Source organism: Mustela nigripes, chromosome 14, assembly GCF_022355385.1.
Source record: "Mustela nigripes isolate SB6536 chromosome 14, MUSNIG.SB6536, whole genome shotgun sequence".
NCBI lineage: Eukaryota > Metazoa > Chordata > Mammalia > Carnivora > Mustelidae > Mustela > Mustela nigripes.
In genome coordinates, this window is record NC_081570.1 from 102538707 (window position 1) to 102566431 (window position 27725).

The window sequence follows — 27725 nt, forward strand, 5'->3', positions numbered from 1 at the left end:
GCATGACTGCAGCCCAGCACCGCAGGGCAGAGTAGCAAAACCACAGGAGGTGTTCTGTGGGGTGGCCCGGGGTTCCACTTTGCACATTGCTAAGAAGGAGTCTGGGACCCTGAGCAAGCTGCCTTGGTGTGGGCATTCATGAAATGAAGGGCCAGATTAAACACTTCTTCAAGTCGGTTTCTCTTCTGGCTTTATCTCTGGTGCCTGCGGACCACCTCTCACGGCAGGTGTTTCTCAGTTGGTCACCTTTAGGCAAAGGAAGCCTGCTGATGGGGGGCTGGGAAGTGTCGGTGGGTGTCTCTGGTAGCGATGGCTGCGCTGCACACTCCAGCTGCCTGGCAGAGGCCGGCAGGCTTGCTTTCTGGTCACGGCTCTACGTCACAGAGCCTAGGGACAGTGAGGGAGACACCCGAGTGCCCCTGCATCTCAGCATCTCCATTAGAAAACAGAAACAGCAGGCCCAACCTACCCAGGCTGAGGGGAGCTAGCTTGACTGAAGGGACAGTGACACGGTGCACAGTCACACCTTCTCCAGGAGCCTACTCCCCAGAGGGAGCTATAGATCCTTGTGCACTGTAACTGAGGTGACAACTAGAACGAGACACCAGCATCCTAACCATTAGGCAAATCATAAACTTCTCTTGGGCACATTGACCTCATCTGTAAAAGTGGGACTAATAATCCTAGAACATACCTCCTAGGATTATTGCAAATAGAGAATGAATGAGGACCCCAAAATGCTTATAATCATAACGTCACACTTAGCAAGTCCTAAATATTATTGAAGACCCCTCTCTAGGTTTGGGAACCCATCAAATGTCCCTTTAGTATGCACTCTGTTGCATCTTCTCTCTAGGAAGAGTAAGTGGGGCTGCCCCAACCTTCAGCTTCACAGAGTGGGCACCTTCATTCACTCATTGGACAGAGGGCACAGAGCACACAAGATGTGTCACGCCCTCGGTGAGGCTTTGGGGAGGTGACATTCCGTGGGGCTCCCCGCTTTGCTGAGTCCTGGGGTGACCTGCAGAGCATACAGTGGGTGCATTTCCTGAGCAGGAGTAGGCTTGTGAATGGGGGAATACAGTTTCGTAAGGGCCCACTGGCCCTTGAGGTGTGTTGATGCCAAATGCAAAGCCAAAAACTTCTCATCAGACTTGAAGACCCTAGTGTGGAGATTTGAGCCAGAGCCAAGGCTAGGGTTTAGTGAGTTCTTGAGTGAGTCAACTGATTCCACTAGTATTTACCCCTTCTCGATGCTAACTGGGAATGATGGATTTTTTTAGATGACTAGCCACACCCTGACAAACATGAGGATGATGAATTGCCCAGTTCAAGTTCTATAATTCTTCTCAATCACAGGGGAGAGAAGATGGCTTTTACATGTGTGTGATTTTGTCCCTGGGAGCATGTCTGAAATAGGCATCACTCTCTTACCTAGCTGAGAACTCACTCTCTAACCCAGCTTTAGGTTTTCCAATGGGAGTTTATTATTCCCATTTCCCGATGAAATAACTGAGAGCAGAGTCAGGAAAGAGTTGCTCAGGGACCCAGAAGCACAGGAGTTGGTGGTGGAGCTGAGGATGAATTCTTATTTCCTGCCTCACAATTCCTTGTAACTCAGGAATGACCTTTCTGGGCAATGTTAGAAATGTGAGCATACGAAATGGAGCAGTTAGATTGTGGTCCCCTGGTCCATGTCCAGGATACTAAAATGAGTGTCCTGTTCCTGTGAAATGCATTCAACAAATTATTTGCTGTTCTGAATGAAATTTGAAGTGAAGTAGGTCTCTCATGGAGTTTCCAAGAGAATCCCAGCCTCATGGTCAATGGCTCTTAGTTGAAATCAACAAAGGTTGAATCCCTGCAATGCACAGAGAAGGGAATTCTATAGCTCTATAGAGATTTTTTTTTTAGAGAGCTTAAAAATTTTAAGCTCTATAAAGAACCAAGATGAGAAGAAATTTCACTTGGTGGAACAGCATGCGGATGGCTACAGAGATAACATTTCGGCCCCCAACCTGGGTTTGAACCTGCCCTGCAGGTGTGCCCCACACTCCAGCTGACCGGTCAGGAAGCCCGAGGGCTGAGTGCTGGACCTCCAATCCTCATTCTAGAGCTGCTCTTACTCCTCTCCGATTTCGAATGGCTCCCCGTTTCAGTCTACTTCTCCTGCCCTGGGACCTGCCATTGGTGTTTGTGGTGTGGTTTCCTGCTTTTTTTTCCTCAAGGCTCTGGGGATGGACTCAACCCCTGACACATGCATGCCCCCTCTCTCCCTCCCTCTCTCTCTCTCTCAGGTGTCTGTCTTTATTTCCCTCTTTCATGACCATGTCCCAGCACTGAGGCCCCTGCCTAGATGCCCAGAACCAGGGCCTGAGGCATGTATGGGGCAGGAGAGGGACTCCTAAGCTCTGGAGTGCAGAGTCGTGATATGAGGGTGACTCCTTTTTGGACTCAAGAGGCTTTGAGAACTGGCCCAAGGCCTCAAGCTGACCTCTTGATTATCTCCCTGATTCGAGGTCTCACTAGTCCTTGAGCAACTCTGAGCTCCTCTATGCTCCCCTGAGGGGTGGCTGTGCTACTACCATGGCCAGGTCTGTGTCTACACAGGCTCACAGCCTCTTAGCCCCTGGGAGAGCCCTGTGCCCTCTTACCAACCACCGCCTGAGGTATAGATGCTTAGCTTCTCTGGGGCTGCTTTGTGGGGTGGTATATCAGTAATATCTTCCACACGTGGGTGTACTGAGAATCAAGCCATGTGCCAAAGATTTTCTCACACTCTCTTTAATCGTCACACAAAGCCTGTGTGCTAGGTGCGTTTCCTACTTTATGAATGAGAAAACTGGGCGGCTCAGGAAGGTCATGGAAAAACACCGCTCACAAGACCACCAAGTGCAAGAGATGGGATGACAATTGAAAGGCCGGCATGGGAGGCTGCGCGCCTCATCTGGAAGTTACAGATCGTTCATAAAGAAGAAAGACACCGTTGTTTTCTTTTCTCTTTCTTTTCTTTTTCCTAAAGATTTTATTTATTTGACAGAGAGAGAGAGACAGCAAGAGAGGGAACACAAGCAGGGGAAGCTGGAGAGGGAGAAGCAGGCTTCCTGCTGAGCAGGGAGCCCGATGCGGGGCTCGATCCCAGGACCCTGAGATCAGGACCTGAGCTGAAGGCAGAGGCTTAACCACTAAGCCACCCAGGCGCCCTGATATTGTTGTTTTCAAAGAATTTATGTTTTACCAGAGAGGAGGAGAGAACCAGTTGGGTTTCTCAAAAAAAAAAAAAAAAAAAAGTAAGAAAGAAAAAAGAAAAGGAAGAAAAGAAAAAGAAAGATACCTCTTTACCATCTGCATACCAGAAAATGCAGAAGCTTGCTCGCATTCTTTCTATAAATGACTGTATTGGTTGAAGGTGGATTTAAGAGTATAAAGTTGTGGGGTGCCTAGGTGGCTCAGTGGGCTCTCTGCTTCGTGGGGAGCCTGCTTCCTCCTCTCTCTCTGCCTGCCTCTCTGCCTACTTGTGATCTCTGTCAAATAAGTAAATAAAATATTTTTTTAAATTAAAAAAAATTTTTTTTTTTTAAAAAAGAGTGTAAAGTTGTGGTGAGTATTTGATGGATTTTAGTTCCACGGTGGAGGAAGTGAAAATGTGTACAGATAGGGATGAATGTTGGCTTGCCTTTCCTGTGTGGCCGACAGAAAGCTCTATAAACAGACTTTGCCTAGGGCTCATGGGAAGGAACCAATCATGGAGAGACAGAGGATTTCTAAGGGTATTTGTATTAGTCAGTTCAGGCCGCTACAAGGAGATACCACAGATAAGGCGGCTTAAACCACAGAAATTTATTTTCTCACAGTTCTAGATTCTGAAAGTCTGACACTGAGCTACATGGTGTTTCTGGTGAGATCTCTCTTCCTGACCTGTAGATTGCTTGCTTTCTCACCGTATCCTCACCAGGCAGAAAGAGCATAGAAAGAGATTCGCACTCTCAGGATCTCATCTGCACCTAATCGTCTCCCAACGGCCCCAGCTCCAAATACCATTGCATTGAGGGTTAAGGACTCAACATGCACATTTGGGCAGGATGGTGTTAAGTCCATAGCACGCACATAAATTATTCTGTCAAACGTCCGATCACGACTAAGTTTCTCCACGTTTGTCTAAGGGTCTGCTCTTTATTACTGGAATCCTATTGGACTATTTTCCTGGTGAATTAACTGTTTATGTTGGTGTCATTACCAGCTATTGTTTCAGCCTGATCACTTGAGTAATCTTATCAGGTTGTCTTCCAGTTAACTTTTCTCTTCTCACTTCGTTTGCATGACCTTCAATAAGAAGATAATCTAACTGGGTGGAAGATTTGGGGGAAACCATAGTTGAGATTTTAATGGGCTTTATACATACTAAACCACTTTCTGAGACATTACCTGACAATTTCTGTAACAACCTTGAGGGGGAAGTATTATGATCCTTGTCTGTCTGAACTGAGAAAGCTTGGTACAAAAGGGATTAAGGGCTCAAGATTGCCTAAAAATGAAGAGGCAGTGTCTGGACTCCACCCAGGTCATCTCAGGCCAAGGTCAAGGCTCTTCTCTTTAATCCGCAGTTGCCCTTCAGAGCAGACAAAACTCCTCTTCAGGACTCTAGACAGCATCTCTACCAGAACCAACACCAACCAGAGGCATTGGCAACGACAGGAGACTGAGTATGGGATGGTATGTATAGTGGCAATGGACATGTTCTCCCAAGCATATCCCCACACACATTATTCATTTGTATCCTCCATAGCTTCCATAATCCAACCACTGCAGAAACAGGGAGCAAAGACACCAAACTCCTTAACTTCAGAAAGCCTTAACCAGGCATAAGGCAGAAAAAATGTGAAAGAAGCTGTGATGTGTCCTGCCTTCCCTCCATCTGTGTCCTCCTCCACTTCTTCTTTTTTTTTTTTTAAAGATTTTATTTATTTATTTGACAGAGAGAAATCACATGTAGATGGAGAGGCAGGCAGAGAGAGAGAGAGAGGGGGAAGCAGGCTCTCCGCTGAGCAGAGAGCCCGATGCGGGACTTGATCCCAGGACCCTGAGATCATGACCCGAGCCGAAGGCAGCGGCTTAACCCACTGAGCCACCCAGGCGCCCTCCTCCTCCACTTCTAAACCAACAGAGGAAGGCCTCTAAGCTGAGCAGAGAGAGGAGAGCCAAAGAGGAAACAGTAGGGTTAGGTGAGGCATAGAAATTGTGCTTCCTCCTAATCTGTCAAGTCCCAAGTGTGGGCACACCAAGGAACCCTTTTTAATTGGGGATCTGAGAATGGAGAAGACCTGTGTCTTGCTACCTGCATGAAGTCCAGAAAGATTGCAAGCATAATCCATTGCTAGATTATCAACAGTAGAGGTAGAAATGGTAGCCAAACACAATGGAGACCAATACTACCCGAGCTTTCTAAATCCCTAAAGGGGTATGGATGGCCATCTGAAAATACCAAAGGCTCCTGAGGGAAACACAGAAGATATCTGGGAGAGAGCAAGCCTGTGGGGCCAGCATAAGGGAATTCCACATCAGAAGCATGCAGCCCATGCACAAGACCACTGAAGTTTTGGAAGAATGGAGCTGTATCTTAGAGGACTGCCAGTGTGTGGGAGAGTGTCTTAGATGGAGAGAGGACAGGGGACATCTGAGGCAGTGGGCTATTAGAGCACAAAGGCAAGCCACAGCTGAGAATATATAGGTACCCAACCTTCAATACACATGGGCAAGCATGATAGCAGTCAGTCAGAGCCTAGACAGTCTTCTTCCTACTGGAACAAAGACCAGCCAGGTATAAGAAGAAAGAGGGAGAAGGAAGTCTTGACTATGACTTGCTTATAACCTATAATGTCTGGGAGATCACTGAATTTAACCAGGTTTACCCCAAAATAATTACATTAACTTTTCTGTATATATTTGAATGAGGACTCAAGATAGAAAGGAAGGCTCGAAACAGGGAAAATAAAGAAAGGTATGGTTTTTTTGCCCACATAAGTCTGTGTTTTGTGAAATGAATAGGCATCACATTAGCTTTTGTTTATGGTTATTGAGAGTTAATATTATATGAAGCACTTTATACACACCATCTCATTTAATCATAACAACTCTGTGATGTTTGAAATTGGAGGGAAGAGTTTAATCAGGATAACATTTGTACCTTTGAATTTTAAACCCTGTGACTATATTGTTATTGACATAACAATTAATATAATTAAAATAGTAAAAGTGAAGTTCATGATTTTAATGACACATTATTCCCATCTCCATGTCCTCCCGGCACAAAAGCACACTGATGTTCACAAACCATTGAATTCCTTCCCCATCTCTTCTTTATAATTGTCCATCTAGCACTGACTTCTGAGACCCAGACTCTAGCTGGACAACAGAGTAATCTTCTCCTTTAACAGGGATGAGCAGGCAGTGTGGGCTGGGATGGTCTCACGCCCTCATGAGCAAACAGGACCAGTAAACTTTTGAGATGCAGACTGTTGGAGGCTACGGCATGGTTGGAGTCGTGGATCAAACCAGGCCCTGACTTGTGTCTCCTTTAAAGTCTGGACACCTTGACAAGGGGTTAAGGATGGGAAAGTTGAGTAACACTGAGGAAGGGTCTGTGATACGTGTCGTGCGCTCACCTACGTGACTTCCCACACGCTCTCCCTACAGAAGGGAGCAATGTGGTCAGGGTCATGAATTCTTAGTTGGTCCTTGTTGTTCCTGTACCTCCCATAACCCACTCCCTGGTTGACTGTCTTGCTAATGGCATTAGCTGAGACTACCTGGCATCACGAGGTTTGCTTGTAGTTAATGTAAACTTGTTATAGGAACTTGCAGTCATCTGACTAGATACTGACGTATTACTCCTTCTATTGTGATCTGCCTTATAAATGCTTGTAAGATGTGGAATAAAATCAGTACTGTTGGACATCAACCTCAGTGCTCCTCCTGCCCCCATCTCTTTGTCTCTTAATTTCTTTTCACTATCCTCTTACCCTCACGTTTCCTGGTCGATTTGTCGCGCCGGCCGTGACAGCAGACCCCTTCAAAGGTCTAATGGACCTGAAGTTCTTTCTTTGCTGATTAAAAATATTGCTCATTAACCTTTAGGACCCTAAACTTTGGCCAGGGTGGGGCACAGAAGAGGTATACTGGAAGACCACATGCACTGGGGAAGGGAGGGCAAAAGAATATCCTTTCCTATCAAATCTCTGTTCCCCTCCAGACACATAGCCAGCCAGCACCACTGGTTTCCTGTCAGATTGTCCATGGTCTTGTAGAAAGAACAGATCATTCATTTGAACAAGGAAAAGGAAACAAAATGGCTGCCCTGTTTGAATGAAGCCTTGGGGGTTAGATCTTTCGTCATATACTTGACTGGGTTGTCAGGAGGATTATCCCAAAATTCATTCTAGGAAGGGGATGAAACATAATGATACTTATAAATCCTTTCACCCATAACACTGACCATTTTCTAAATAGGAATTATGACACTTTCCTCAGTCTCTGTAACTATAAACTTCAGAAAATTAGGAAGAAAATAGGAAAATGATAGGAGGAAGAGGAGCATGGTGGGACAGATGAGGTGGGTCCATTGGTGAGTGGCTTTCCTTTGTGTGTGAAATTATCTGTGTCATCAGTTCAATGACCATTTATGGCCATTTCTATTAATTTCCCAGAATCTCTTTTTGTATTCTTGGAGAGCCCAGAAACTTACTTTTTAATCCTTCCCCCAGTTTCTCACCCAAGAGAGTTCTAGGAGCTCACAGAGCTGCAAAGAGGTTTGTAATTATTTTCTGGAAAAAGAACCTGGCATCCACCACTGTCACAGGTGGTCCTTCATAACTTGACAGCTCTCTTGACTTCTAATGCAGTGAGGACCTTGCCTAGATCACCACTGTCCTCCACACAAAGGCTGCAACTCTCCTGAGCTTACATTGCCTTGTTTAGCCATCAGTCTCTAGAGCACACACATTGGTGCCTGAGCACTGGTCTAGAGGTGCTCCCAGAAGGAACCTTATCAGTTTGTGCCCAAACCACTCCCAACACTGATAGACAACATCATTGGTCCCAATTCTCCACATCTCCCCCTCCTATCTATGTCCTTTGCCATGTATCTTGGGAGTTTCCCCCACTAAAGGGCAAAGTATATTTCCCTGTCTCTTAAATTTGGATTTATCCATGTGACTTACGTTGGCCAATAAAAAAGAGCAAGTGACAGTGTGCCAATTCTTAGACTAGGTCATAATGAGGCCATGCATTTTTGCTTGTGGAACTGAGTTGAGTCACTCCAATCAAGGCCAGTCTAGATTAGCTAAACTTCAACGAACCAGTATATATTTGTAAAGCCTATTGGAGATTGGTGGAACCATGAAGCTGAGCCCAGCACAGATCATTATACCCTAGTCAACCTGCAGACTCCTGGCCTAAATGGTGCTTACTGGTTTTTCCACCAGTATTTTGTGGTTGTATAGAATTAACTGATCCATGGATCACTGGCTTTGTGTTGAGCTCAAGCCATCAATCTCATTCCTCCTTTCCTCAATATAATTTCATTTTTAGGGACTTCACAGATCTTCCCTATCCCTGGCCTTGGTTAGGACTAATCTGGCCCACCTCTGGTAGATCACTATTACTTTGATTCTTGGGACACAAGGTTGAGATCTCAGAAGGTTCCTGAGACCCTTTTGCAAATAATTATAGACTCTTGCCAGAGCTGCTCTTTCCAAGGAGATAGGGAGTTTTATGAAGGCTCAAAATCCAGAAAAATTCAATTATATCCTCTCTCAAAAAATTATAACCTGATCAGCCCTCTGTTATGTAACTAACAGATTCCTCAGAATCTGCCTATACAGAGATCTGGAAGCTCCTCTGGCTGGAAAAAAGTCTCTGACAGTACACTGTATTATATAAACTTAAGTCTTGGAATGGCATCCAATTGTGCATATAATTATAAGGTAATGATTTTATGAAGTACTTTCACATTTAAGAAAACTGAAGCATTGAAAGCCTCTATATCTGGCCAATTTCAAACACCTAAGGAAAGACAGAGCCAAGATCAGATTGAAAATCTTCAAGTTTCAAGTTTTCCATTCATGTTTCTGGACATTTAAAACCATGCTGGGATTGAGCACCTGGGTGGCTCAGCTGGTTGAGCATCCAACTCTTGGTTTCGGCTCAGGTCCTTATCCTCAGGGTGGTGGCAATGAGCCCCACGCTGCACTCCATGCTCAGTGGGGAGTCTGCTTAGGATTCTCTCCCTCAGCCCCTCCCCGCTCAAATAAATAAATTAATTTTCTTAACATGCTGTGGTGTCTGAGGGAGCCCAATTTACACCACACTCTTCTCTGACCTTGTTCTGTACAAATTAACTGGCAAATGGTGATAAAAAAAAAAGTACCCTTTGTTTCTAATAGGGGCCAGGTTGGGAGCATATGGCTGTCTGTTAGCTGAGTAGATCTGCCAATGCTGGACCCCAATAAGGAAAACGATCTCCCTGCTAGAAGAGCAGAATAAAATGCTTCTTCTTTGTGAGCAACTCACCTACAAGAGGAACATAGGTGCAACTGAGCCAAGCATGCCCAGATACACCAGTTGGTTAAGGTACTCCATTCCCCCTTGGGGAATTATGAGTAATGGACTGAAAAAGGCCAGGAGTTACACTAAATGAGCTTCCTTTAACAAACAGAAACATCATGAGTTGAGTAAAAATGTTCCTACAGTACCTCAGATTTCTCTGATATCAATCTAAGTTAGGCTTCATTAATCAAAGCCCATATTTCCCCCACATCCATAAAGCAAGATTGGTAGGTCTTCTGTCTCTATGTTAACAAAGACAGTAGTAATGTTTCAAACCTTGAACAAACCCTGAGGTGCTGTGAAGCATGGAGTGTCTACTGGACGATCCTGAAATCACACCACCATATTCAACCTTCCATTCTGCTTCTTTGGAAAGTGGACCAGGCTAACTCTGCCTGACACAAGGAAAATCCTCTGTGTTTCATCAATTTGTTGGACACTATTTTAATTCTAGAAAACTTGTCGTTTCCCATCTCATACCCACCTTCAAATGAGTAATGTTCTTTTAGGCCCAAACTGGCTCATCTTCTTCTAGAAAAATCTGTGAGAAGATTCCATTCCCTGCATATTCACAGTACATTACCTATTTCAGCTATTTCTTAGCTCCTTGCAGCCAATTCATAAATGCACAAATGAATGTTTAGAGAATAAGAATTGATAGATGGATTCCCCAAACCAAGGCAGCAAAGATTACCAATTGCCAAAGGCTTTTGATAAAGTAGATGGAGGGCAGGAATGGTTCTCATCATATCCTGTCTCCACTATCTTGATTCATCTACAGTGAAAAAGTAGGAGGGTATGGTGTGGAAATGTGTGTGTGTGTGTGTGTGTGTGTGTGTGTGAGAGAGAGAGAGAGAGAGAGAGATTCAAATTGCATTTTTTGGCTACATCTCCCATAAGATGATTAAAGAACTTTAGCTCTTTGCAACTAGCTCAGCCTAAAGTTTGAGTATGCTTTTCTTTCCAAATATGGTTCTCATTTGCTTTCAACCTCATTCATTTCTTATTATTTGTCTTTTAGAGAAAAAGGCAGCAAGAAAAATCAACCTTGGGCTTCGTTAATTAAGGTTTGCATTCTTGCTGGTATATTTCAGAAAGACAATTGGTTCTTTTTTCTCCACTCTCTGGAGAACCTTATAATGTGGTTCTATTCATTCATCAGGGCTCTATGCAGCCTTGTGGCCTGTCTGGGCTTGGTGGCTACTAAATTCATTTTCATGTGGAATTATGGACATTGTATCAGTGTATAAAACTAATATTTCTTCCTGCAGCATTCCAGCAAGCAACCACTAGGATAATCTTATAAATCTTCACTTCGAAGAAGAAGAAGCAGGGATTTTATCTCACTTTGTGATTTCCATAATAAAGAAAAGGAAAAAGGTAAGCATTAGTTCTCTCACCCCTTTCCCCCAACTGATCCAAATAGCAAGCATTCTAGTTCTGATTCCCCATTTAATTGTTATGTGAGGTCCTGACCCATCTTAAGCTCAGTCTCATCTTTCATGATAAACAAACAAACAAACAAAGAAGGAAACTTTGGGGTTATCTTCCAGAATGTGGAAACAGACAGAGTCTCTCAAATTTGCCTTCTCAAATCTCTTTTCCTTGTCACATTAATGCCTTCTGGAAAGGCATTTACCCAAGCCCCTTTTGTCATAGGGTTCATTTTACCCAAGCCCCTTTTGTCATTTACACCGAAATAAAACTTTCAGGCTGGATTCCTTAGGTAAGAATGGATCCTAAAAGAAAGTTCTGCTATTCTGCTCAAGGCATTGGTGTGGGTATTGTAGGGATTCAGAGATGAACTCATTGTGCATACTAAGGGGTCCATAAACAGGACAAATATGGAACAGAAAAAGGAGAAGTAGAAAGGATGAGAGAGAGGGCAGGCAAAACACACTCCTTTGTGAAGGTGGATCTCACTGTCTTTGGTTTAGTTGACTCTTCACATATCATCATAATTCTAAACTGCTTCTCCTCTAGTTCAGGATTCTTCTATACGGTCTCATTGCTTCCTAGGAATAGGGAAACAAAATCAGCAAGCAAAAAGAAATTCACAAAAATCAATTGGCTGAAAGCAAATGAACCAAAAATTCAGTTTTGTAAAATCATTAATTTGTTAAATGATCAATTTACCAAATTAGTAATTACCAATTTTTTTCCTATTACCTACTTCTAGAATCTATAGCAATTCATGTTGCTTGAATTGTTTCAACAGACTTGTAGAATTTTCCTAAACTTGGTTTCTTAGAGGCCTTGCTACATCCAGAGCCACTAGATATCATAGAAGAATTCTACATATAAGAGAGCTTTATACATGTATACCCTTGATTAAAGAGTGGTCCCCCATTTTCTGGGGTGTTGCAGTACATAGTTTTGAAAAGGATGCCTAGGAAGAAATGTGGGGTTGCTATGTGGCCAGGTAGCAATGCCAAATCAGCCAGGATCATGCATGAAGGGACAGATGGGGCAGTCCTCATAGGCAAGTGGGGGGCTAGACATGGAAGAATTCTAAATGTCAAGTGAGTAGGTTTGAAATTCCCAGGAGGCTCTGAGTACACTAGAATTTTAGGCTCTGAGCACTAGAATGGCAAGAGTATGATGACACCTGCAACAGTGCATGCCACACAAAGACATACCCAAGACATACCTGTTGAATGAGTGAATAGTCCACCTTAAGATACCCCATGTTTTTTTGCTTCAACTTGAGTAGCAAGTAACCAAGCTCTTCCTTAAAGCAAAAGCCAATTGCACTGATAATAGTTCTTCTTTGGTTAGATAGGGGCCATAGCTGCATCTCTCTAACTGGAGTATGGGACTGTTAATGGTTGTGATATTATTATTTAATTAACACCATCATTATCATTTGACAATGAGCCATGCTGTAGAATGGAGCATGGAAAGTGCTGGGCCCATGACTCAGAGGCTGATAGTTCAAAACTATCCTCTACTACTAACATTTAAAACCTAGGGGGAGGGGAGGGTTAGCAGTGTAGAAGGATCCTGAACTCACTTCATCCCAATAACACTACAAATCTACAGGTATCGCTGCAACACTTCCCTCAAAAAAGGACAAGAAATTTAGCTGAGCAGTGCCTCCACAGCAACGGATAAAGGGCCACAATGAGACATGTAGAGGAGATAGAGGCATGGTCTTGAAAGAAACCCCACCCCAGGCATAGCCCCCAACAGCTGGGAGAGATCTCATAATACAGAGCTCATCTCTGAGGATGAGTGATTTCAGCCCCACATGAGGCACCCCAAGCCTTGGGATCCAGGCCAGAAAGATAAGCACCCAAGTGTCTGGCCTTGAAAAACAGTGGGGCTTACTTCCAGAATACCACAGGGCTATAGGAAACAGAAAATCTGTTCTTAAAGGACTCATGAACAGACTCATTCATCCAGGAGCCCATCCAAAAGAAACAGTGTGAAAGGCACCTAGACCATATGCAAAGGAGACTCATTTGCTTATCTGAAAGCTTCTGCAAGATAGACAGATACCTGTTGAGATATTGTCCAGGAACTTAGGCACTGGTAGTTACCACTGTTGTACCCCTCCACACTCCAACCCACAACCTGCTAACCCCTGCACACCCTAGCCACGGCTCGCTTTGCCACAGGGACCAGTTGAGCTCCTGTTCCCCATAGATCATGGCTGTGGCAGAGCAGGCCAAAGCCAGTAGGCACATGCAGCCCACACAGATGCCCACTGAGCACGTGGCCTAGTGGCCAGGAGGATTGTATTTTGGGGCCCCAAGGGTCTGAAACAATCAGAGAAACAATTTTTGGCAAGCTACCACCCCTTGAGCACTGCACAAAGAGCAGACTGAAACACACCCCCATTCTTCATGTGGAAAAGGCCTATCGCTTGTCCTAGAGATCAGCCTGAGGAGCAGTTTCATGTTTGCAATACATCCAGAAACTACAAAGCTGCTCCCAGGGAATGTAGGTGGAAATACACCACACTAGCATCCTCCCATGGTCTCATCACAGCTCACTGATAGCTCCCAGAAGGAGTTTATACATATCTGAAGCTGTAAGTTTTGAAACTGTCACCTAGGAGACACCTTCCATATCTCCTAGTTTGAAGGTAAGCCTGGTTTATAATTACCAACCCACAGGCCAGTACATATTTGCATACTTAAAAAGCTGCTGCCTGAGGTTCTAGGTTACAATGAGCCTGAAACTGGGCACTGCCTGTGATCCCTCCCTCCGGAACACTGACGGGCCTTGACACATCCTCAACAACTGGGAACTATCAAGGTCAAATAAGGCTAGTGAAACAATCACAAAGGTCCAAGAAACAAACAAAAGTAGGAAAAGTTTCAATGATAAGTTTCATCTCCTACTTAAGTTCACTCCTTCAAGACTAGGAGAGATAGTTATTTGCCTAATACAGAGATATGGAGAGTCAAGCAAAATGAGTAGACCAAAAAAAAAAAAAAAAAAAAAAAAAATTGCCCCAAATGAAAACAAAACTTCAGAAAAAAGACCTTAAAGAAACAGAAATAAGAAATCTACCTGATAGAGGTCAATGAAGTGGTCATAGTAATGCTCACTGAACTCCGGAGAAGAAAGAATAAACACAGTTAGAACTTCAACGCAGAGAAAGAAAAGATCAGAGAGTACGCCAAACAAAAATTACAGAGCTGAAGGATAAATTTCTGAACTGAAATATACAGATTACAGAGCTGAAGAATATAATTTCTGAACTGAAATATAATTTCTGAACTGAAAACTACAGTTCAATAGCAGATTGTTGTTGGAAGAAGCAGAAGAATGGATTAGTAACCTGGAAAGCAGGGCAGTGGACATCACCTAAACAGGGCAGCAAAAAGAAAAAAGAACGTTAAAAAGTAAAGATAGCTTAAGGAATATATATATATATATATATATATATATATATATAATGTATATATATACTATATATAAATAGTTTATATATATAATGTATATATATACTATTTATATATAGTATATATATACAATGTGTATATATATACTATATATAGTTTATATATATATTCCTTAAGCTATATATAATGTATATATATATACTATATATAGTTTATATATATATATATATATATAAACACACACACACACACACACACATAGTTATATATGAACCTTATGGTAACCACAAAGCAAAAATCCATAGTAGATATACAAAAGATGGTGAGAAAGAAATCTAAAGATAACACTAAAGAAAATCACCAAACCACAAGGGAAGAGAGCAAGAGAAGAAGAAAGGAACAAAGAACTACAATAACGACCAGGAAAAAAACCAAAATGGCAATAAGTACATATCTATCAAAAATAACTTTAAATGTAAATGCACTAAATTCTCTAGACAAAGAATATAGAATGGATAAATGGATTAAAAAAAAAAAAGACCAACCCATACGTTGCCTACAAGAGACTTGCTTCAGATCTAAGGACACACACAGACTGGAAGTAAAGGGATAGAAAAAGATGTTCCATTCAAATGGAAGTGAAAAGAAAGCTGGTGCAGAAATAATTATATCAACCAAAATGAACTTTAAAACAACGGCTGTAAGAATAAACAAAGAAGAGAATTATATTATTAAAAAAAGTCAATCCAAAAAGTATATATAACATTTGTAAATATATATGCACCCAACATAGAAGCACCTAAATATATAGAATGAATATTAACAGACCTAAAAGGAGAAATTGATAGCAATACAAAAACAGTAGGGAATCTTAATACCCTACTTTCATCAATAGATGGATCATCCAGACTGAAAATCAAAAATGAAGCATCAGCCATCTGACACATTAGACCAAATGGACTTAATAGATATATACAGATATACACAGAAAATTTCATCCCAAAGCAGCAGAACACACATTTTTCTCAAATGCACATAGAACATTCTCCAGGATAGATTCCACGTTAGGCCATAAAACACAACTCAACAAATTCAAGAAGATTGAAATCATATCAAGCATCATTTCTGACCACAATGGTGTAAAACAAGAAATCAATTATAGAAAGTAAACTGGACAAAATGGCAATTATGTGAAGATTAAACAACATGCTACTGAAGAATCATTAGATCAACAAAAAAACCAATGGAGAAAATTTTTTAATACCCAGAGACAAAATGAAAATGGAAAAAAATTCAACAGTACAAAATAAATTCAACAGTACAAAAATAAATTCAACAGTACAAAACAGTACCAAATTTATGGCATACAACAAAAGCAGTTTTTTTTTTTTAAGATTTTATTTATTTATTTGACAGAGAGAGACAGCAAGAGAGGGAACACAAGTAGGGGAGAAACAGTGGGAGAGGAAGAAGCAGGCCTCCTGCCAAGCAAGAAGCCAGATGTGTGACTTGATCCCAGGACCCTGGGATCATGACCCAAGCTGAAGGCAGACACTTAATTACTGAGCTACCCAGCTACGCTGCAAAAGCAGTTTTAAGGGAAGTTTAAAATAATACAGGCCTACCTCAAGAAACAAGAAAAATCTCAAATAAACAATCTAACTATAGACCTAAGGGAACCAAAAAGAGAAGAAACACAGCTCAATTTTAACAGGAGAGAGGAAATAATAAAGATCAGAGTGACATAAATGAAATAGAGACTAAAAGACAATTAGAAAAGTCAATGAAACTAAGAGCTCATTCTCTGAGCTCTTAAAAGGAAAACTGACAAACTTTTAACTAGACTCACCATGGAAAAAAGAGAGAGGGCACAAGTAAATAAAATAAAAAATGAGAGAGTAAAAATTATAATTGATATCACAGAAATACAAAGGATCATAAGAGACTACTATAATTATAAGCCAAACAAATTGGACAACCTAGAAAGAGAAATGGACACATGCCTAGAAACATACAGTCTTCCAAGACTGATACAGGAAGAAATAGAAAATCTGAATAGACTGATTACTAGTAAAGAGATTCAATCAGTAATCAAAAACATCCCAAAAAACCAAAGTCCAGGACCAGATGGCTTCACTGGTGAATTCTAACAAACATTCAAAGAAGATTTAATACCTACCCTTCTCAAACTCTTCCAAAAAATTAAAGAAGAGGGAATGTTTCCAAAACTCAGTTTACAAGGCCAGCATTACTCTGATATCAAAACCAGATAAAGAAAGCACAAAGAAAGAAAATTACAGGCCAATATCCCTGATGAATATAGATGGGAAAAAATCCTCAAAAAATATTAGCAAACCAAAATCCACAATACATTAAAAGGATAATATGCCATGATCAAGTGGGATTTATTCCAGAGATGCACGGATGGTTCAACACCCACAAATTAATCAACATGATATACCACATTAACACAATGATGGATAAAAACCATATGATCATCTCAAAGCATGTAGAAAATGTATTTGGCAAAACTCAACATCGTTTATGATAAAAAAAAAAAAAAAAACAAAAACCTCTCAACAAAGTGGGTATAGAGGGGAATGTTTCCTATATATAATAAAGGTCATATATAACTAACCCACAGCTAACATCATACTCAATGCCTTTAAGGCCAGGAACAAGACAAGAAAGCCCACTCTCACCACTTTTATTTAACATGTATTGGAAGTCCTAGCCATAGCAATTAGGCAAGAAAAATAATAAAAGTCATATAAGTCCCAAAGGAAGAAGTAAAATTTCACTATAGATTACATGATACTATACATAGAAATCTTAGAGACTCTACCCCCAAAAAATGATTAGAACTCATAAATGAATTCAGTGAAGTTGTAGGATACAAAATCAATATACAAAAATTTGTTGTGTTTCTATACACTAGTAATGAACTATCTGAAAAAGAAATTAAGAGAACAATCTTGGGCGCCTGGGTGGCTCAGTGGGTTAAAACCTCTGCCTTCAGCTCAGGTCATGATCCCAGGGTCCTGGGATCAAGCCCCACATTGGGCTCTCTGCTCAGCAGGGAGCCTGCTTCCTCCTCTCCCTCTCTCTGCCTGCCTCTCTGCCTACTTGTGAGCTCTGTCTGTCAAATGAATAAATAAAATCTTAAAAAAAAAAAAGAAAGAAAACAATCTCATTTACAATTGCATCAAAAGGAATAAAATACCTAGAAACAAATTTAACCAAAAAGGTAAAAGACCTGTACATTGAAAATTATAAAGCACTGATGAAAGAAATTAAGAAGACAAAAATAAGTGGACAGATCTTCATTTGTTCACGGATTAGAAGACATTGTTAAAAATGTCTGTACTACTCAAAGCAATCTACAGATTCAATGTAACTCTATCAATAATCAGGCATTTTTCACAGAATTAGAACAAATAATTCTAAAATTTCTATGGAACTACAAAAGACCCCAAATAGCCAAACTTGAGAAAGAACAACAAAGCTGGAAGTATCATGCTTCCCGATTTCAAACTATACTATGAAACTATAGTAATCAAAACATTGGCATTGGCATAATAATAAACAGATCATTGGAATAGTATAGAGAGCCCAGAAACAAACCCACACAAACATGGTAAATTAATTTATGACAAAGGAGTCAAGAATATACATTGGGGCAAGGACAATTTCTTCAGTAAACAATGTTGAAGAAACTGGACAGCTACATGCAGAATAATGAAACTAGGCCACTATCCATACACCATACACAAAAATTAATTCAAAATGGATTAAAGGCCCGAAGTTAAAACCTCAAACCATAAAATTTGTAGAAGGAAACATAGGTGGTAGGCTCTTTGACATTGGTCTAAACATTGTTTTTGGATCTGACTCCAAAAGCAAAGGAAATCAAAAGAAAGAATTTAAAAATGAGACTATACGAAACTTAACAGCTCCTGCTCAGGGAAGGAAAGTATCAACAAAACAAAAAGTCAACTTACTGAATAAGAGAAGTCAATTGCAAAAAAAGAAAACCTACTGAATGAGAGAAGACATTTGCCAGTCATCTATCCAATCAGGGGTTAACATCCAAAATATATAAAGAACTCATACAAGTCAATAACAAAAACAAACAAACCCAATTTAAAAATGGGCAGAGAATCCAGATAGACATTTTTCCAAACAAGACATGTAGATGGCCAACAGGCACATGAAAAGATGTCCAACATCACTCGGGACTATTATCAAAAAGATAAGTGTTGGAGAGGATATGGAGAAAAGGGAATCCTTATATACCACTGGTGGGATGTAAACTGGTGCAGCCACTATGTAAAACAGTATGGAAATTTCTCAAAAAATTAAGATGAGAAATACCATATGATCCAGCTATCCTACTTCTGGGTATTTATCTGATGAATATGGGAACATTAATTCAAAAAGATACATGCACCCCCATGTTCATCAGCATTATTTACAATAGCCAAGATATAGAAACAATCTATGTTGTCCATTAATGGGTAATGGGTAAAGAAACTGGATAAGGAAATTGGGGTGTATGTACATGATGGCATATTACTCAGCCATTAAAAAGAAGGAAATCTTGCCATTTGTAACAACATTGTGAGTATTATGCTAAGCAAAATGAGCCAGTCCAAATACCATATGATTTTACTTATATATGAAATCTAAAAAAAAAACAAACAAACATATAAACAAACAAAGCAAAAATTCATAGATGCATAGAACAGATTGGTGGTTATCAAGGGGGAAGGAAACTGAGCAGGAGTGAACTGGATGAAGGGGCTCAATTATATGGTGACGGATGGGAACTATACTTATGGTGATCACTTTGTAGCATACACGTATATCAAATTACAGTGTTATACTCCTGAACTTATATAATGTTTTATACCAATTTTATTTCAATAAAAATAATTTAAATATTAAACAAAACTTAGGGGGGAAAACTATTTGGTATCTAAAAGTTAAACTATTCAAGGGGTTATAAAAATGTGTATAAAATTTTATGTCAATTATACCTCAATAAACAAACAAACAAAAAACAAAAGAAAAAACCCCAGTGTCTATAAAATATTAATTTCATTTTCTTGTTCCCCAATCATTTGTCTATTGGGTGATTATAAGCAAGAAGATGAGAATGTTTTGAATGTGTTCAATTCCACTGAATTTGAACACTAAACACAAAGTACTAAGATCTTGATATAAAACTGAGGTCTGCCTCTTCCTAGCGGTACACCCTTGAATAAGTTTCTTATCCTTTCTGAGCCTCAGTTTCCTCAGCTGTAAAACCCATAACACTTACCACAAAATGTTGTTCTGGAGCTCAAAAGGCACAATCCCTGTGACATTTAAATGAGGTGCTCCTTCTCTCACAGCACTCATGGATTCTTTCCCAGAGAGTACCTTGTCTATTATTTGGAATTGGTAGGGCCCGACACTCTTGCTTCCTCTGCTAATACAAATTATTGAGATAACTATAATTAAAAGGAAATTACATGGGAGATGTATCAAACCAGTAGATATCCATGGTCTTTGAAAATTCCTCTTGCTGCCCAGTTCTGCATGTCTTCCACCTGACTCGTGGGCTAACAGAGCGAGCACTGTCACGCTGCGGCTCCCACTGTCCCAGATGTCCCCACCATGCCACCTTCCCACCAGGCAGAGGGTCTCCTTTCTCCTCCTTTCTGGGACTGTCTGCCCCCAGCTCTTTTTGCTGTATGCTTGCCCCTCCCCTTTATCCTGAAATCCACAGACCTTATGGAGAGAAGGGGCCTTGATAACCTCAGCTGTCTTTCTGCTCCTTTTGTCCCTCCTCTGGTGGAAAGGGACTCCTTTTGGCTGTTTTCAGTCTCTGGGTCTTAGGACCACCCTGGCCACAATCAGTTAGCTCATCTTATTCTCTAATAGCAAATTCTCTTCCCCACATTGTCCATCCACCCATTCCCAGTGTTATTGTGGCTTCTAGTTCCAGGTCCACCTTCAACTACCTCTCTGAGGGTTGGGTTCTCATTTACATATATTTAAATTCATGTAAATTGCATGTGTGTGAGTTACATAGGTATTATATGTAATACATACACACGTGCATATATACATCCAACATAGCGCTTGACACTTTGGAGTTCTTTGATTTTTGCCCTTGTGTCATATTCTCTATCTACCTGTTCAATACAGTAGCCATCAGTCACATATGGCTATGTAAAGTTTAATTAATTAATTTTGAATAAAATTTAAAATTCAGGTCTTCAGTCACATGAGCCTCATTTCAAGTGCTCAGTAGCCCCATGTGGCTGGTGGCTCCTATAGGAAGCCACATCTGTTGGGCAGCATTCCTCCGCATCATTTCTCCATATCTTTCTGTGTCTGTCCATATTGTTATCACATTTAGGAACCCAGAGGGATCTATTTTCACTTCTAGGAAGTACTCATTCTTGTTCGATTCCATTCAGCAAAACCCAAGACTAAGATGCATCTCAGCACAGACGGGACCTTACCCCAGTTTCTGGATGGGGCAGAATGGAGAAGACTGCCAGCAGTTAGAAGGAAGCACGGGTTCGCTGCTTGCCATCGCCAAGATTCAGCCCCTGGCTTCTGCGTGGGCGCTGGGAACTCTGAGTGAGTGGCAGTGATGCCATGTTTAATGAAAGGTAAATATTTATGGTCAGTCTCCAGCAGATGTACTCTGTGGGTGGGTGTGGGGGTGGTTGAGTCCGCAAGGCCATCAGCACAGCGGCTGGGATCCCATCGTGGTTACCTTGTTTCTCACTTGATATGCTGCTGCGTGCCTAAACTTGACCCTGTTGCTCTGAGATCACACCAGGTAGGGAACAAAGCAATCAAGATGCTGTAAGCAGCCAGAGGACAGCAGTGTGCTTGGACCTGGAAAAACACACTTTGTGCTGCTCCTGGAAACTCCCAGAGCTGCACGGCCACCCAGTCTCCTGGGATGCTGCTGGCATCTAGTGGAAAGAAAGAGAAGCCACTGGCACATAAAAGTACTTGGCACTCACACTGGGAGGGTCCCATCCAGACCTCACTCTGTACTGTGAGGTTTGCCTTGGACACCCTCTGCTCTAACCAGAGCACTGGCCAGCAAAGAGAGAAGCCACAGAAATGGAAAGATGTCACTCCAGTTGTACCCACAGCATTTGTTCTCAACATTATTAGACCCAACACCCTCTTTTTGTAATATATATTTAGTTTTTGCCCCCGTTTACCATCCTATAATTAATTTCATAGGTAATATACTACCTATGCACATTGTTATAAAACTCAATATGATGTCCTAACTGTGAAAGAAAGGTGAAAAGATAGTAGCATGTGACTTTCAAAAATGTGTTTCAATATGTATATATTCACACATGAACAAACTAGAACATAAAATTGGATCACGTTTGCACTTGCGTAAAACGATGGTGAACCTAAGAGAAGTAAGAACATCAGGAGCCATTCTCTGTTAGAAATGCAGGAAAGTAAAAGAAAATACAGGAGCAAGCATGCTAGAATAAAACCTTGTACTCCGATAAATCCTAACAGACCAACCTGGTTCTTTGTATGTAATAAGATAGAAGGAAGTCACTTTCATGGAAGAGAAAAGGAGATGGGTTTCCCATTGGGATCAGTGAAGAGTGAAAATGAGTCAACAGTGTCGGGAGGGAAGACATAAGGCATGATCAAGAATTCAGCAGAAGCTGGAAGTGAGGAAGAACGGGAAAGAGAGGCAGGTGCTAAGAATCCACGGAAGCATGGAGGGAGGGCTGAGAATTCCCCAGTCATGGGGGATGGGAGCTGGAGCAGGCTTATCTGCTCTTTAGTGTTCAAAAGAGGGTGGACCCATGTGACCCGGGCTACACATCACAACCCAGGCACTGTTGCAGTCACCTGGTGAGCTTTATCGGCGGACGTGGTACCTAGTTCAACAGAGGTGGGTTGTCAACTGAGTAGCTGCGCTATTTGAAAAAACTGCCATCTGATTAAGGGAACACTTGAGTGTCCCAAACCAGTAGCCTGCTTAACAGTGAGGCTCCCGTTTGCTGAGCACCTATGGTGACAGGTGCTTTACACACATTACCTGATTCTTGTTAACAACCTTGCAAGGTATTTTCTTGTTATCTTCACTTCACAAGGATGAAAACCCAAATTTGGAAAGTCAAGTAAGTAGCACAGTCAAGGGGCACCTGGGTGGCTCAGTCAGTGAAAGGGTTAAAGTATCTGCCTTGGGCTCAGATCACCATCTGGCAGGTATCCTGGGATTGCCCAGGGCTCTCGGCTCAGTGGTAAGTCTGTTCCTCCCTCCCCCTGCTTTGTGCACGTGCACACATTCTCTCTCTTTCTCCCTCAAATAAACAAATAACATCTTAAAAAAAAAAAAAAGTAACAGCGTCAAGCTTTTGGTAGGATACGGCAGTCAGGATTTGAATGCAGGTCTATCTTGTTTGAATCTCACACCCATCATAGCAGGAAAGTGGGGAGAAATGAAAACTACTGTTCCCATTTTGGTTTTGCGTCACCTGACGCCAAGAGAGGTGATGTGACTTCCCAAATGCCACACAGCTGTCTGGCTGTGTCCCCATCCTGACGCCAGAGTCTGTATCTTTCACACCATTTATGTTTTGTCTGTGATCTTTACTTTGTATCTTATTTTAGGGATCTCAGACATCAGCCGAAATCTCAAGCAAATTAGTCAACTCTACTGGCAGGATACAAGCATGGTAAATCATCAACTGTTTCACAACAGATCAGAGACTTAAATGTCATTCAGGGCATTTAGTTAAGGTCTGTGCTCAGTATGGGAACAATTAGTTAACGGACTGCAAATAAATTTCTCTTGATTACTCAGGAATGGGATAGCGACTTGTTGCAAAGGCACCCTTCAGCTGGAGGGTGATTTGCCTTGAACATCTCTCATCAGATTGGTTGTTGGGTTTGATCCCGGATGGTGGGCTGAGCCATATCGCCTTCCTCCCTTACTGCTCCTCAGACATCCTTCCTAAATCTGCATGCTGTGCCCTTTTACTAACAAGGGCACTAAAGCATGAAGCATCTCTTAGGGAAAGAACACTCAGAAATCTGTTCCTGGGACCCAGTGCTATGGTTCCTTGAACTGTTCTAAGTGGTGATCATGCGCTAACAGAACAAACCTACACGAAGACAAAGGACTGAAAATTTTGTACCCTGGGGTTGGGACGTGAAATGGTATGAACCATTGGAAGGAGTTTTTCTAACTAAGTTAAAAATATAACCACTCTGTGACTGGGAAGTTTTACTTTGGGGCATCTATCCAAGAGAAATGCAAACATGTTCACAAAAGAGATAGCAGAGTGGGGCACCGGGCTGGCTCAGGGGGAAGATCACGCAACTCTTGATCCTGGGTTTCTAGTTCAATCCCCATGTTGGGTGTAGAGATTACTCAAAAATAAAATCTTAGGGTGCCTGGGTGGCTCAGTGGGTTAAAGCCTCTGCCTTCAGCTCAGGTCATGACCCCAGGGCTCTGGGATCGAGCCCCGCATCGGGCTCTCTGCTTAGCAGGGAGCCTGCTTCCTCCTCTCTCTCTGCCTGCCTCTCTGCCTACTTGTGATCTCTGTCTGTTAAGTAAATAAATAAAATCTTTAAAAAATAATAAAATAAAATAAAATCTTAAAAAAAAGGAATTGTGTAGGAGAGAGTTCATAGCACTTCTATTCATAGTAATCCCCAAACTGGTAACAACCCAAGTGCCCATCTATAGAGTAATGAATAAACAAATTTGAGTTATGCTAACATAAACAACCCTAGGGGTACCAGGGTGGCTCAGTCAGTTAAGCATCTATCTGCCTTCAGCTCAGGTCATGATCTCGGGGCTCTGGGATTGAGCCCCGTGTCCGGCTTCCTGCTCAGTGGGGAGCCTGCTTCTCTCTTCAATAGCTCTGCCCCACTCCACTGCTCATTCTCTCCCTCTCCCTCTCAAATAAACAAACATCATACAAGCAACAACATAAATGAATCTCAAAAGCATTTTGTGGAGTGAAAGAAGCCAAATGTGCATAAATAATCACTTAATGGATTCCCATAAACTGAAATTCTAAAACAGGTAGAACTTAGCCACAGTGACAGAAATCAGAGCAGTGCTCGTTGCTGCGGGTAGGAAGGCACTGACTGGAAAGAAACAGGAAATTTTGTGTGATGGAAATATCCCACATCTTGATTGTGTCAGTGATTATACCGGTATTGTCAAAATTCATCAAACTGGGGCGCCTGGGTGGCTCAGTGGGTTAAGCCGCTGCCTTCGGCTCAGGTCATGATCTCAGAGTCCTGAGATCGAGTCCCACATCGGGCTCCCTGCTCAGTGGGGAGCCTGCTTCCTCCTCTCTCTCTCTCTGCCTGCCTCTCCATCTACTTGTGATTTCTCTCTGTCAAATAAATAAATAAAATCTTTGAAAAAAAAAATTCATCAAACTGTACATTTAAAATGAGTTTGTTTTACTATGTGTAAATTATACTAGAACCTAAAAAAGTGAAGCCTGAGATGGTTTCAGCAACTGGGAAACCAGAACCGTGTCTATTTTTGGTCCTGTCTTCTCTTGCATTTCTTTTCTCATGCCTCAGACTTGAAGTGACCAAGAATCATACAGTGGAGAGACTGGGGCAATGGGGTCCAATTGTAGCTTAAGGTTTTAAAATTATAGTCAACCCATGATTCTAGAAAGTCAGTCCGGTTTGTGGATCAAACCGTTTTGAAGCACACCCAATGCTTGCTGCCACCTCCCAGCGGAGTATAAGAACAGCCCGGCAGCACGTTCAGAGAGTCTGAATCTCCCTACATCAAGGAATGACCCTTGAGAGCCCACAGAATACTTTCAGGGAAAGAGGACTCACAAATTCAGTGTGTTAAGGGGTAAGGAGAAGGGTAGTTTCGGGCACCTGCTTTCCAGAGGCACCAAAAACTCCTCTTACCCAAAGTGGTATGGTAGGCTTAGAGAGTCCAGCTGAGCCCAAGGTAGCTCATTCAGCATTCATAATGGCGGACTCCAGTGGGAGTCAGTGGCGTGTGAGCAAGCAGCTGGGGACTGATCGGAATCTTGGAACTTAATAAAGCTATCTTCCAAGAAGCTGATTCAACAGAATGTGTGCTCACTTGGAATTTGCCCCCTGGATCTCCGCGTGTCATTGCAAGTTCAGAAATGTGAACCTCAGGCAGTGCTCCAGAAACCAAAGCTATCCTGACCTTTGCATTAAACTGACCTTACTCTTGCGGTGGGACTCGGAGTAGTAAGGAAAAAGAGGAGCGTGAAGTTGGTGAAAATGGGAAGGAATGATACTGGCTGCATACTATGCCTGTTTCTTTGAGAACTCGGGCTGTAACATCTGTTTCTTAATTCTACAACAAATAATTGTCCTGTGCCTACCATGGGACAGGCCCTACATTGGGCCATGGGATTCAAGAGTCAACACAACATGGTTCCTGGCCTCAAAGAACTCAAAATCCTGCAAAAGCCGCCACCACAATGGACCACCTGGAGTAGAGTGTGACAAGTTTCACACATATACACACACACACACACACCCCACACACACTGCCAGCTCTGCCTGGCAGACTGGAGAAGGCTTCATCAATGGATAGACATACCAACTCAGTCTTAAGGGCAAGTAGGAGCAATGAGAATATTCTAGAAAGGAGGAATAGCATTTACAAGGCACAGGCATGAAAACAATGTGTTTTGGTGCAAGTAGAGGCCAAAGTTAGTCATCTTGGAAGAGAGGATGCTCCTTAGCTCAGTGATCAGATTCAAAATGTCCCCAAAACACTGGATTAGACTCAAACTTGAGAATCGACTTTCAACCAGATTCAAACTATGAATCTAGTTATGAGACCTATATGTTATATCTATTACGAGACCCTTAAAAGCATTCTCTCATTTCCTTCTCATTAAAGTGTGGGAGACGTTATAGGAAACTGAAATACAGAGAAATTAAGTGGCCACAGATTTAAGCTCCGGCATTATGCTCCAGTACCTGTGTTCCTAACCACTACACTAATGTCCCCTGGAGAGAAGGGACAAAATCCAAGATTGGAAAATGGCAATGGAAAGTCTGGATCAGGGGACAGTGAGCAGGCCTGGTGTTGTGACTGCAGAGGAATGAAAACTGCTATGGAATTTCCAGATTCCAGAGTATGGACCCTTTGAAAGCATTTCTGAGGTCACACTGCCATCTAGCGGTAGTACTACAGGCAGCAATTACTCTCCAAGGGAATACAGTGTGGAGGAGCGGAGCGGGGCGGGACGGAGCAGGGCGGGACGGGGCGGGACGGGGCGGGGCGGGGTGGGGGGGGGATGGCGGATAAAACGATTCCACAGAAGTTTTATATATATATATATACCTATATATATATTTTTATATCTATAAATAGATATAAAAATAGATATATAAAAAATATATAAATATATAGTATTTATATATAAATATATATAATATATAAATATATATAAATATATAGTATTTATATATATTAAAAATATATAAATATTAGTATTTATATATAAATATAAAAATATTTATATTTAAATATAATATTTATATATAAATATATAAATATATATTATATATATAAATATATAATATATATATATATATATTTTTTTTTTTTTCCTTCTCCAACCACAGATTCTAAAAGACAGATAGATCCCACTGCCATAGTCCACAGAATTGCCTACAATCCTCCATATGCCGCCAAACAGTGGCTGCAAGCTCGAGTCAAATTCCAATTCTGCTCCTTAGGAGGAAAGGGTGTTATATAACTTCACTTTCTTTTCTGAAAAAATGGGGAAACTAATATCCACCCATATGGCTGCAGGCGAGGATGGAGTAAAATAATGCAGGCAATATGCGAGGCACACTTAAGCACTTAATAAATGTTCAGTGTTGTTATACTACAAAGGAGACGTGACAAGAGCTGGGGCAGGCCCAGAGGGAAGGACCTGGACAAATTGTTTAATTACTGACCTTTGGTGAACCTCTTCAGACAAGCCTTTCCTTTACAGTACCGAGGCTTTTGTAATTCTCCACCTGAGATCATCTGCTCCCTTCCCAAAACCATCTTTGATGAACTGGAAACCTATATGACGTGGGAGCAAAGAAGCAACTATTTTATTCTGAAGTTTCATTTTGTAATGAACTCGCTCAAATTTGAAGTGACCTTGCAAAACTCACAAAGTTCATTTCAAGATTGACCTTGTGCTGGCCTAGTTGCTCATTTACTTCCAAGCT

The 27725-nt window shown here is 41.6% G+C and overlaps 2 long non-coding RNA genes across 2 annotated transcripts; one reads left to right on the forward strand and one right to left on the reverse strand.

The window, feature by feature from the left end:
• The first annotated feature begins 10820 nt into the window (after positions 1 to 10820).
• On the forward strand, positions 10821 to 23522 carry LOC132001379 (uncharacterized). The gene is made up of 3 exons (XR_009399606.1): positions 10821 to 10983; positions 20930 to 21127; positions 23127 to 23522. It is a non-coding gene; the product is annotated as an uncharacterized LOC132001379 (long non-coding RNA).
• Positions 11148 to 27719, reverse strand: LOC132001378 (uncharacterized). The gene is made up of 4 exons (XR_009399605.1): positions 27462 to 27719; positions 20975 to 21091; positions 19783 to 19929; positions 11148 to 11618 (listed from the first exon to the last, which is right to left on the reverse strand). It is a non-coding gene; the product is annotated as an uncharacterized LOC132001378 (long non-coding RNA).
• Positions 27720 to 27725: the final 6 nt, after the last annotated feature.